The sequence below is a fragment of the Bos taurus genome, chromosome Y, assembly GCF_002263795.3.
Source record: "Bos taurus isolate L1 Dominette 01449 registration number 42190680 breed Hereford chromosome Y, ARS-UCD2.0, whole genome shotgun sequence".
In the NCBI taxonomy this organism is placed as follows: Eukaryota; Metazoa; Chordata; class Mammalia; order Artiodactyla; family Bovidae; genus Bos; species Bos taurus.
This window is the reverse complement of record NC_082638.1, coordinates 43,758,448-43,770,320: the sequence shown is the minus strand read 5'-3', so window position 1 is coordinate 43,770,320 and position 11,873 is coordinate 43,758,448.

The window sequence follows — 11,873 nt, the reverse complement described above, 5'->3', positions numbered from 1 at the left end:
AAGAACCTTCCTCCCCAGGGTACTATTTCAGGGGATCATCCCACACATCTTTGCTGATGATCTGCTGGCACAAAGAGTAAGGTGAACCAGCAACCAAGAATTCCATAATCAATCATTAACTGTGCAGGTCTCAAACCACCACTCCTCAACAATCCTGTTCGATTCTGGGCAGTTTTGGCCTGACAATCAGCTGAGAAAGTTAAGGCTCCTAGTGTCCAGCCTGTGGCAGAGTTCTCCCCGTTTGAAGCCCCAGAATCAGTCGACAGGAGTTGAATGACCTGCCCTATACCCTGCAGAAGACAGGGGAGAGGGGTGTGGATCCCACAGGTGGATCATCCACACCGTTGCACACCCACACTCTTCACCCCGGGAGCCATGTTTTACAAACAATGTCAAGGTAACCATACGTAGTGGTCACCGTGCTCAAGAAGTAGGGGTGGTCCTGAAAGGAGAAGATCACCTTGCAGTGGGACCATGGATGGCTCTGCAACTGCACCTGCCAGGGTAGGGAGGAGGGAAAATTTTCCTGCTCCTCCTCCTCCTCCTCCTCCTGAGCAGTGGACTCCAAGGAGCAGCAGAAAGGATACAGCTATGGCCCAGAAGCAAGGGATGCCCTGCAAAATGGCGCTCCTCCAAGCCAAGTCAGGCTTCCTCCTCTGATGGTTCTTGCTCATGCACCGAAAGTAGGCCCCACAGTTTTTCTCATGCTCAGACCTCAGTTCCACCTTCAGGGTGGCCAGTGCCTGCAATTCATCTTGCCCCGGAAGCTCAGTCGATCTCCCAGGCCTTTCCTGGCCCTGTTCCTCCACCATCTTCTCTTCAGCTCCTGGGAGGACCCCTATTGCTGCTCTTCATCTGCCAGAATTTCCACCTCCTCCATGATGTATTCTACAGGCAGCTGGACCCCCTGCCCAATACCCGCTGCATCTCCATCCACCAGGGGCTCAGTGTCTTCCACCGCCTCCAACCTGAAGAGGGTGGCCTCTTTGCCTGGCATTACAACTGGTAGCTCCAAGGTCCCAGCCACGAAAAGCATCAGGAAGGCAGGCCATGGGCCCCAGCACCCTGAACACCAGGGCTTACAACTAAGATGGCCTGGGGCCCCAGGACACTCCTGCATTCCTCTGAACGCCTCTGACGCTCCTCTTGGCCCTGGTCGCGAACCCAGGCTGGGGCAGATACAAAGGGATGGGTCATAATAGCACAACAAGTGGTGCACAAATGCGGATCAGGCTGCAGTAATCCTGTGGGACCCACTAGCTCTTTGGGCGCACGGAGTGAGGGGGATGGTAGGGAGGTGGGGCTGGTGTGTGTAGGGTGGACTGAGGCTGAAGAATGGGTTGGCAGACAGCACAGGACATAGTGAAAGGGCCCTGGGGAGATCAGCCAAATAGGCGGGGCACAAGGCTATGAGCCATTCTCTGGCTGCTGGCCCAAATTAGTGCAAAGGCTGAGAGTGTGGTGGGCGGCACCCTTATGGACATGTTCCTAGACCAGACGGCATCTTCGACGGTCCCTGGGCTCCAGCCCACCGATGTGAAATATTCTGCTCCAGGGGGGTAGTGGGTTTTGCATCTGCCACTAGCCCAGGCGCAGTCATTGATCAGGCTCTGGAAATTCCAACCACAGGTTCCTGCTCCACAGTCCAAACAACACACTCCCGTGTCCCTCGGGCCTGTTAATAACTGGGAACTCTCCCTGAGTATCCAAAGGTTAAGCAGGGGCGCCACGTGCCTGGATACTTTTCTCCATGGGATAGAGAACCTGTTGCTGTCCGGATGCTAGAGAAGTAGGGAAAAACCCCACTGTTTGCTACAGTTGATTTTCACTGTTCAGGGACACCAGAGTCTTAGGGTACAGAGCTCAATCTGTGTCTCTTTATCTCTGCTTCTGGTACAGCACTGTTTTGGGCAATCTTTCTATGTGTGTACCAAGGGCTGGTGTCTGTGTGTCTCCGTCTCTCCATGTTGTGCTGTTGCTGTCTGGCACTCTCTGGACACCAGCGCTCATATGAGAAGCTAATCCATGGCGTGAAGGCAAGCTCTTCTCCTTCTTAGTGAGTTGCACCAATGGGAGATCCAATTTTTTTAGTCCACGCGTTCAGATAGTTCTTTCTCAAACTTGAAAGCCAACAGTCGGTGGTCAATGCTGAACTGCAGAAGGGGCTTGGACCTTCCTTCCTTTGCTGGACAGATGTGAATGCTGCACAGGCCTGAGGTGGCTTGGCCACTCTTGGCACAGATTGAGAAATGGGGCATGCTCTCCTGGCATAAGGGAACTCCATGAACATCACTTGAAAACCTGCCAGGCAGACGGTAAGGACAGCTCCCCTTTAAGTTCCACGACCCACCGGTGCCAGAGACATGCATGGCTACCCATTTACCCTATCGAGGCCCTTTCAACTTGTGCCGGTGTCCAGCCCCAGCACCATTCAGGGATACCCTCAGGAAAAATGGTGTCAGCAAGAGAGAAAAGTAAAGGAGAGAAAAAGAGGCTGATATTCCCTGGTTTACACAGAAAGCCAATAAACCCCTTACACAGGACTTGCTGTGTTCACAGAGGCCACAGGCTCCCTCTAAATGGAGCGAAGATGCAGAGCGCCTTCTCTATTGGGTTTTAGATGCCCAGGCAAAAAAGTGAACTCAGAGAGCCTCTGTGCTCACGGGAATCTGCCTGAGAAAAAGAGAGAAAGAGAAAGAAAGAATGTCTCGGGGAGACTCAGCTTAGGTGAAATGGGTCTGCAGCTTTATTTTCAAAAGGGGCTTTTATACCCCGATTTACACATTTCCAGGAGTGAAAGATACAAAGTCATGCAGAATCAGCTCAACATTCCATCAGTTTTACCTTTAACGAAACCAGGACATTTTCTGCATAACTTTCCCCAAAAAAGGGTCTTATGTTATGTACATTATCTTCTGGCCCTGTGGCCTGTTAACATTTTGTGACTCTTTCTTGATAAAGTTTGGTCAACCAGAAAACCTGATTTCCCTTTATCTTTCCAGTTTGCAGTCCCCCTCAGGAAACAGAGTTACATTCTCATGAAGCAAAGGTGCAGTGGGTTACAACAAAGAAAGTACTTATTAACTCAAGGGTTTTATGTTGCTAATACCAAGGCTACTGCTTGTTTTTCTTGCATACCAACTATACTAGCTAATGCACTTCCAGCTGCACACTGGGTAAAGGACAAGGAAACTTGGCAACAAACATTGGCTCAAAAATGCAGTATTATTCTAATAAAGCTTTTTTTTTTTTTTTTTTTAGTAACTCGAAAGTTAGGCTTGGGGTGTTGTGAACAATCATGTACGTTAGTTACAAGAGTGTGGATAAAACTGCCAAGCAAGCTTAAATAGTAACAGAGGGGTTAGAATTAAAATGTTCCTTTCAAGCCCAGGAGAACTATTAACTAGAGCCTTAAATTGATTTTCTTCAGAGAAAGGTGGTCGGGGAGAGCCCCCTGTTAATGTCAAAAGAATTGGTGAAAGGCATGATATAATAAACAGTAGACAGACAGATTTTGGTTTCGGGACAGATGGTTTAGCAGGTCCAGGGAATCCCTCGAGTCCTGATCTGCCTTTGCCTGTCAGATCTTCTCCGCATGACCTTTGTCATGGGTGGGATCTCCCGTTGTGGCTCCTGACATCTCTCCTTTTTGTATTTTTTAAAACAGCCAGATGTAACTCAGTCGCGAGCTTCTGAGTACTCTGACAAAGAGTTCTGACAATACAAGGAAGAATAATTATGAGAAGCAGAATTAGAGTGGCCACAGCGGCATAGCTAAAAATCGTAGACAGAATGTTGTTTTCCTGAAATAAGGTTTGAAAATGTATGAAAAATGGTCATTTGCTGCTCCTGTGGCAGTAAAATCCAATCGGGAATGTCCCATGGTCTTTATCTTAGTGTGAAGTTTTCCTAAATCTACACTAATGCTGGAGCTATTCCATATCCCCGAAATATGATTTCTTATTTTCTCCCAGTTATAATCTGTCTCGTTTATTTTCAGGGGTGTTACAAAAATCCACAGGTAGTTGGCATGATAGGACAATGACAATTTTTCTTTAATGCCTGTAATTCAGTCCCAATATGCATTACAACTTCCTCCAGGGCATCTACCTCCATTTCTAGTTTCCTATCTATAACTTCCTGACAAAGCTAAAGAGCCATTTTTAGACATGAATGTGAATGTGAACGTGAAGTCGCTCAGTCGTGTCCGACTCTTTGTGATGCCATGGACTGTAGCCTACCAGGCTCCTCTGTCCATGGGATTTTTCCAGGCAATTTTAGACATAATATTAACATATTGAGCAGTATGCACTTTTTAAGTCAATGATATTGACGCCACAGTGACAGAAGTAATTGCAGTTATTAAAGCTGATATTCTCAAGAAAAGCAAGCTCACAAACCTTCACGATCACATCAAATCTTGTAATCGTTGCAACACAGCAAGACTGCAGTTATCATACCAATAAGTGATTACAGTCACCGGCACTATAAGATAGGGTGGACTTTGCAACACTGCAAAAGAGCAAACATTATATTGAGGGTTCAAACAAGATGAGAGCATACATTGTTCACAAGATACTATGTTAGGTCCACCTGAATAATTTATTTGAATATTAAGTCCTTTGGAGTCATTAGTGAAGAGAAAAACATAGGGAGAGGGTAGGCAAGCTAAAATAAAATAAGTAGACTCATTTTTTGGTCGGGATAGGGTTACATCAATTTGCCAGAGAGCATTAAGCATTAGGCTTAAGGCCTCGGAGATTTACTCCTAACGGTGGATATGGATTAAATAGTGGGCAATTTGAACATAACTTAACTCTTTGTCTAGCTGTTTCTTTTAGGGATATGAAATTCATACCTTAAACCAGCTGCATTTTGATGGTGAATTTTGTGAGAATTTTTGGCTTTGTCCATCTTTTTCTGTAAGTTTAAAGCAATTAATTTAGTCAATGCATCTGCCAAAGCATTTCCTTCATGTAAAGGGCCAGACAAGCCAGAATGGGCTCTAATATGTCCCACAAAATATTTGTTATCTCTGTGTTTAATCTTTTTCTGTAAATCAGATAACAAGGAGAATATGGTAGTTTTTTTTTTTTTTTTTTTTTTGAATATTAACAGTCCCTATATGAGGAAACAACCCTACAATATATTGGGAGTCAGTCAAAAAATTGAAGGCGTGGTCTCTTAAATGTTGAAGAGCCCAAATAACTGTTCATAACTCAGCTCTCTGGACAGATGTCTCTTCAGTTACCTGAACATGGGATATTTTATCAATAATTGTGTCTGCTTTAACGTTAGAGGAATCATCTGTGAAAACTAAAATTGTCCCTTCTAAAGGTTAAAGTCCAGCAATGGTAGAGACGTCTGCTCCAGTATCTAACAACCCTATTTCATTTCCTTGAATTAAAAGGTCTTTTGAAGGCCTAGAAGCTGTAATTTCCTGAACCCAAAAGGCTAGATCACTAGATTCAAATACTCTGTGGCCTCTAGCTTGAGAAGTCAAGTTTTTTACCTTTCTGATAATAACTTAAAAGCAAAAGCTGTGTTATTCTTTGACCTTTATTAATTTGCACAGTTTTGGTAAGTGGCAAGATCAAAACTTTAATTTCCCCAATATAATCAGAACCTACTACAACAGGCACCAGTGAAATTCCTTGAAAAGACAGCGAGCTATGCCCAAGCACAAATCGTACAATACCCTCAGGTAGGGGGCCAGCCACTCCCGTTGCAATTGGAGTAACCAGCATGTCCGGGGTTAATATTGTTGTTAAAACCCCTTACAATTCCGCTTCTCTCCTAGCCTGGGTGAGGCCCCCCTGAGGGGTTTTCTCCAAGGAGTATGCTCTGCATATTGTGTATGCGTATGCTTTAATAGTTCTGTTGTGCAAAACACTTTTTATCTTCTTCAGCTTTAGACAAGACCTTTGCAGGCTTTGGGAGGCGCAAACGGAAGGTGGCGGCGATCACCTTAAATCAGAAAGTGGTAGATAAGTCTTTAAAGGTTTGTGCAGAGGGGGAGGGGGCTCACCAGGGCGCCTGACCATAGCGTCCTGTAAGCCCCCTCCTGTTCATCAATGGCAGAAAATATGATCTGCGCAAAAGTGGAGACCCACCACCGACCGCTATAGCCTCCCATATGGGCTGTCTAACAGCCTCATGACAAGGGTCCAGGACATTTCTAATCATGTTTCACAGAGCAAACGCATCTAAAGGAATATTTTCTGGCCTATGCAAAGTATAAAACAAACATAGAAATTTAGACAGTCTTCCTGTGGTTTTTTTAATGCCTCTATTGGCCAACATGTGAAGTAATACTTCAATAAACATTTGTCTATTCTTAGATGCAGAGAAACCTATTTTTCTAGATAATATTCTTATTCATTCTGTACCCTCTTCACCCTGCTGGCAGTTAGGCAGGTACAATCCTAACCGCCCCACATTATGGTCTCAAATTATTTACTCTTCAGATTTATGAGCATGATCTAAAGCATCCTTAATCATATTAAAAAGAGAAAGGGTGTCAGTGGTTACCTTTTCTGGGCAATGCAAAGTGTAATAAATTTTTACCTGTTTCCCTACATTTTCCCAGGTATCTAGGTTATCAGTGCCCTCTTCTGGAAATCAAAGACATTGCTCTTATACAAATGTAAAAAAAGGATTGAATACTAGCCTTCTTAACTTTAATTCCTCTTTTATTTAACAATTGCAAGATTACTCCTATAAAGGGTTGTTGTTCTTTTGATTTGTTGTTACCCGTGTCAGTGATTTCTGTCTTCAAGGAAAGATTCAACACTACCCACTCTTCCTCACCCTACCTATCTTATGCAAAGTGGTTTGCAGCACCCTAAGTGGAGTCCTAGCCGTCCCCAAAACTGGACAATGGGGAGACTTAACTTCAGGTTCCTGTTCTGGGCGCCACTTGCTGGGGTCCAGCCCCAGCAGGATTCAGGGATACCCTCAGCAAGAGAGAAAGTAAAGGAGAGAAAAAGAGGCTGATACTCCTTGGTTTACACAGAAAGGCAATAAAGCCCCTGACACAGCACTTGCTGTGTTCATGGAGGTCACAGGCACCCTCTTGATGGAGCAAAGTTTCAGAGCACCTTCTCGATTGGGTGTTAGAAGCCCGGGCAAAAAGAGAGAACGTAAAGGAGAGAAAAAGAGGCTGATATTCCTTGGTTTACACAGAAAGGCAATAAAGCCCTTGACACAGCACTTGCTGTGTTCATGGATGTCACAGGCACCCTCTTGATGGAGCGAAGTTGCAGAGCACCTTCTCGATTGGGTGTTAGAAGCCTGGGCAAAAAAGTGAACTCAGAGAGCCTCTGTGCTCTAGGGAATCTGGCTGAGAAAAAGAGAGAGAGAGAAAGAGAGAGAAAGAGGAGAGACAGAATGACACAGGGGAGACCCAGCTTAGGTGAAACGGGTCTTGCAGCTTTATTTTCAAAAGGGGCTTTTATACTCTGAGTTACATATTTCCAGAAGTGAAAGTCATGCAGAATCAGCTCAACATTCAATCAGTTTTACCTTTATCGAAACCAGGACATTTTTTGCAAAGCTTTCACAAACAAGGGTCTTATGTTATGTACATTATCTTCTGGCCCCATGGCCTGTTAACATTTTGTGACTCTTTCTTGATAAATGTTGGTCAACCTGAAAACCTACTTTCCCTTTATCTTTCCAGTCTGTAGTCCCCCTCAGGAAACAGAGTTACATTCTTATGAAGCAAAGGTGCAGTGGGTTACTACAAAGAAAGTACTTATTAACTCAAGGGTCTTATGTTGCTAATACCAAGGCTACTGCTTGTTTTTCTTGCATACCAACTATATTAGCTAATATCCTCCCAGGCGCAAATTGGGTAAAGGACAAGGAAATTCGGGAGGAAACATTGGCTCAACAATGCAGTATTATTCTAATAAAGGTTTTTTTTTTTTTTTTTTTACCCAAATATTATGCTTGGGGTGTTGTGAACAATCATGTGCATTAGTTACAAGAGTGTAGATAAACCTGCCAAGGAAGCCAAAATAGTAACAGAGGGGTTAGAATTAAAATGTTCCTTTCAAGCCCAGGAGACTTATTAACTAGAGCCTTACATTGATTTTCTTCAGAGAAAGGTGGTCGGGGAGAGCCCCCTGTTAATGTCAAAATAATTGGTGAAAGGCATAATATAGTAAACAGTAGAGACAGATTTTGGTTTCGGGCAGATGCTTGAGCAGGTCCAGGTAATCCCTCGAGTCCTGATCCACCTTTGCCTGTCAGGTCTTCTCTGCATGACCTTTGCATGCATGGGATCTCCTGAGGTGGTTCACAGCAAATGTGGTTCTGTTCTCCATGTGAGAACACACCCAAGCCTGCCTAGTTGCCCAAGCCTGTGGGGCCAGGAGCAGTAAGAGGATCAAGCTAAGCCATCCATCCTGTAGTCCTGATACCAATATATGTGTTCTGCAAAGAGTTCAATTAGTGATGTTTCAAACTGGAAGACTCTGCAGGTAGCAGGTCCTTATGCTGCACTTCTGGTCCATCACTGAAAGCACACAAAAAAGGCAAACCTTACTCATGCTCATGGCAAGGTCAGGGAAAGTATGCCTGGCACTTCAGAAGGACAGAACGGCCCTTGTAGCCGGGTGGTCAAGGGGTTTTGTGGTCACCCACTTTGGCTTCTTTGTCTGAGGTTGCTGATTGTTCTGTGTCTTGGAATCTTTGAACTCTCACTGGTCGCCCACAGGCACTTTCCTCCTGCCTCTCCTTTCTGCCAGGCATCCTTGGTGCACCATTCTGACTCCACTTAGAACTTGCTTGCTCGGTGGGATAACAGAGATTGGTACCCTGACTTCAGTGCTTTTGCTGGCTGGAGTCTAGGTGGAGTCTTTCCCTATGACGTTCATGCTTTGCTATTCAACTCCCATTACCTGGTTAGGTCACTTCCGACAGCTCATACTCATAAGCGTACTGGCAGGTGGTTCTTTGTGTGCATGTGCATGTACACAGTAACATCCCTGAGAGGAAATTTGCACATATGCAGAAGTACACGCTTTCCTCTCCAGGAACATGAACTTTGGTAAGCACCCAACTTTCTTTGTCCTGGTTATTTTCTTTCACTTGCTCATCTCAGGTTGCACTTCTGACTCTGTAACTTAGCACCAACTGTGTTAGAACCACCCAGACATCACTGATTGACTAAATGCCAAGACTCCCTTTCAGTTGCTCTCATTAGGCCCAGGTAGGTCTTCATACAATCAGGTATATCTGCTTTCCTAACAGCCAAAGTGCCAAAGAAGCCTGTCCCTGGTTGGGCCCAAAGACATCCAAGACAGTCACCTGGAAGGCAGGGTCCCACTGAGTGTCACCTGGTGCAAATCCCCTATGACAAAGTCAGAGAATCTGCTCCAGAGAGAAAGAGCCACAATCCTCTCTCAGATGCAGATGCACACCTTTACCCCTCTAGACCCCAGGGCCAGGGGCATGACCCCAGAGGAAAGAAGGAATTCACGTCAGGACTTTCAGCACACACCATGGGGTATCTTTGGCAGGACCGCTATTGCCTAGACCCTGGACCCTGAAAACCAGCAGGCTTCAAATTACCCCCAGGGGCTTCCCCATCTCCCCTCCCCCGAGTTCCCTTGGGACATGCAATAAGCCCACCACCCTTGCTTCCTCCCTGTTCCCTCCCTCACAGGCACAACCCAGCGGAGGGCCACACACGTACACTAGGCCCTGCACTTTCTTTGCCTACCTGCACTGCCAGGGAGGCTGGAAATGCCTGGAGGCATGCCACGCTCACATCCTGTCTCTCCTAGGAGGCCTGTCATTTTGCACAGACAGCCTGCCTTAACTTATCTTCCATTTTGTGTCACATTGTGTCAGTGTGTGCCACTCTCATGGACATAGCATGCTGGCTTTTGGGCTGATCCTGGGCAGTACAGCCCAGGACCTTTCCAGTTCTCCTTACGTGTGTGGAACAAGTCTCCAGTGCAGCAGACAATCTGTGGCTCTTTCTCCTTCAGGTCTCTGCCCTTTTCTGCAGGACCTTAGCCTCCTCACCATCCCAGTCCTGCCATAGCCACATCCACCATTTCCAAAGGCCGGCCTATGTGACCACAGGCTGAGGGCTCCAAAGCCAGTGGTCTCAAAGCCCTACCCCACCTGATTTGTCCTGGGTGAATCCTCAGGCCATGCACCCCCTCTTCCCGGTCCAAACACACACAGCAACATGGTAGAAATGATGAGCTTGTTTTTGTGTTTGGTTTAATTGCAGATTTCTGGAGCCATGGTCTGGAGTTATCACTGGCCATCCTTTCCCCGTTCCCATCCTGTACAGGGTACTGCAGAGATACGGCGACCAACCACCCTTAGACTGGGGACGCCTCGTGCCTCCTCTTTTGGTTGCTTGGCACCTCCTCTCCTGTCTCCTTCATCCCTGTGTCTTCCCTGGGCCAGACACACACACACACACACACATAAACACAGCCGACACAAGCACACACATGTATACACACAAATGCTCGGCACAGGAACACAAATGCAAACAGGAAACTCATGTGTTTCAGAAGCCCGTGTTCCCTGATTGTGTTTGTGTCTCCGTGCTGAGCATGTGTGTGTATACACGCATGTGCTTATGTCGGCTGTGTTTGTGAGTGTGTGTGTTTGTGTGTGTAGCCCAGGGAAGACACAGAGATGAAGGTGACAGGAGAGGAGGAGCCTAGTTACCATAAGTGGAGGCATGAGGTGTCCCCAGTCTAAGGGTGGGTGGTCTCTGCAATATCAGGGATGTAGTCGGTGGGCACCATGCCCTGCCCTTGTGGCTCCCTGTTCATGTCCTCCACGAGCTCTTTCCTGTTCACCTCCTCCACGAGCTCTTTCATATTTTCCCAAGGTAGCCTGAAGCCGCTTCCAGCGCAGCATGTGTGGTGCTTGTGAGCCACCAAGCGGTGCATGTGGAAATTCACAGAAGAACCCAAAGTCAGCACACAGGTGCACTGGGATCCCAGACAGGATGCCCTTTCAATGATAGACCTTCCCAGGTTAAGAGACAGGAATGAAGGGCCCAGGCAATGTCAAACTCAGTGAGCAACAGGAGGCCAGAAGATGGGAGGACCCACAACAGGATGATTCTGAAAAAGATACTTACTTCACCCTGCCTCTAGTAGTATCACCTAGGAGTCTTATGCTACAACCACAACTGATTTGAGGGAGACTTGTTTCACTCACGGACACACTGAATGCTCAGGCCCTAGCCTCAGCAGGCGACCTGCTATATGCATGGCCCAAATTCATGCTCCTCAGCCAGCTTGCATGAGCCTGAGCATCCCCATTTGGGAAAGGACAGTGTCACGACTCCAACATGGCTGTCCCTTCACGGCCCACCTCCAGACCCTTTACCACATGTGTCTCTGTCAGTTACCACTCACGGCAGAATCTTCCCTGCTGGGGTAGTACTTCAGGGGATCACCCTACTCGTCTTAGCTGATTATCTGGTGGCAACACAAGGAATGTCACCTCTGGGCTGACCAGGACCCGAACCTTCCCATGAGCAGCCAAGAACTCCAACATCAAGCATCAACTGTATGCAGGACCAAAACTAGTCCACCTCAACAATCCTGTTTGATTCTGGGCAGTTGTGGCCTGACAACCAGTTGAGAAAATTAAGGTTCCTGGTGACCAGCCTGCAGCTGGGTCCTCCCTGTTCAAAGTCCCAGAACCAATGGACTGGTGTGGAATGATGTGCCCTTTACCCTGAAGAATGACAGGGGAGACAGGTGTGGATCCCGCAGGTGAATCATGCACACCCTTGCACACCCACACTCATCACCCCAGGAGCCACGTTTTATCAGTGATGTCAAGGTAATACTCCTTAATGATCACTGTGTTCAAAAAGT